Raw genomic sequence first — 1,636 nt, 5'->3', positions numbered from 1 at the left:
AATATGGGTGAAATCGGTTCACAACCACGCCTGAAATCTCGATTATCACTTTATCATGCGAGAGTATAAAATGTTCGGTGACACCCGAACTTAGCTCTTCCTTATTTGTTTTAATTACTTTTGATTGTTAATTTCTTTGTAAATCTTTAAATAAAATACACCGTTTTCTGCATTGAGTTCATTAATGCGAAAAACTAAAATGACTGCCTAATTTGAACTGTCAAATTACCGAGAAAGCACGAACAAAAGTGAGTAAATTAAACCCACTTAGCAATAAATGTTTGAAGTGAACGCAAAAAGGTGTTCAATGCTAAAATACTGTGGATGGCGTAGCCGGTGTTGGACCGGCCAGGGTTATTTTTTAAAGCGCGGCCGAAGGCCGCCAGTACAAAAAGGAGTTCTATGCGAAAGAACTCTGAACACCCCGGTGTTGGATCGAAGAGGGTTATTTTTTTGAAGCGCGGCCGAAGGCCACCAGTACGGAAAGAAATGAAATGCTAAAATACTGTGGAGGAAATCCCGGTGAAGCATTATTTCACAAATTTAAGTATAAAACAAATTAAGGCTTTATATTTCTTAACCATTTCAATAATTTCAACATACCATCTAATATGTGTGCTGGGAAGCATAACTTTTCATACGTTTACCCACATTTAAAAATTTGAAGTTATGCAAAATACGTTTCTGTGTTATTCGGCGTTATTGAAATTAAAAATATTATTATAAAACAATGTGCGAAATTGCAAATGGTGAGTAATAATAATAAATAATAAGACATTCTAATATTGGAATATATTATAATACCGAGCGAGCAAATGTGCCCTGTACACAAGGTCCCAAAGACTAAACGGAAAGGGGGCAAATTTGGGTATTTTGTGTGCTACAGGGGCAGGGGCACAAAAAAGCCACGTGTTTCCGTCCGTTCCGTGTCCCTCAGGTGTACTTTTTGATATACTGCTTTGCGTGTTGTATGTCCCGCGAAGAAATATTGCGCAAGGACTATACAAATGAAGGGAAAACTTTGTCATCTGCAACAATAACAGACTGGTATAGTTATTGCCGAGAGGCCGTGGTAATATACCAGTTGGACAACCAATATGAAAAAGGAAAAATTGGTGGTCCGGGAAAAATTGTTCAGATCGCCGAGAGTAAATTTGGGCGGCGGAAGTACAACAAAGGTAATACTATTTCCTTATACAATGAACTTAACTGTAATAAGGTTTTTTTTTACATTTTAGGCAGGCGCGTAGGGGGACACTGGGTTCTCGGGATGATTGAAGTATGTCCTGACAATCTTCGAACGGCGGACATTTTAAATCCATTGATCCAGAAGCACGTGGCTGAAGGAAGCATAGTTCGGACGGACTGCTGGCGGGCATATGACGCATTACCAAATTTTGGGTACGTACACCAAAAAGTGAATCACAGGTACGACACCAACACTTTCGCTTCCAAAGATGGTGTTCATAAGCGGCGGATTGAGTCGCAATGGCGCGTAGTGAAACGTTTTTTTTACAAAGACAACCATATATATCGAATATATGTGACGGCGATCTATTCAAAAACGAGGAAAAGATCCTTTTGTATCTTTAATAGATGCAATTAAATATGTATATACATTGCACTAAAACATTTT

Source organism: Bactrocera latifrons, unplaced genomic scaffold, assembly GCF_001853355.1.
Source record: "Bactrocera latifrons isolate USDA-ARS-PBARC rearing strain unplaced genomic scaffold, ASM185335v1 scaffold_560, whole genome shotgun sequence".
Classification (NCBI taxonomy): domain Eukaryota; kingdom Metazoa; phylum Arthropoda; class Insecta; order Diptera; family Tephritidae; genus Bactrocera; species Bactrocera latifrons.
This window is presented reverse-complemented; position numbering follows the sequence as displayed.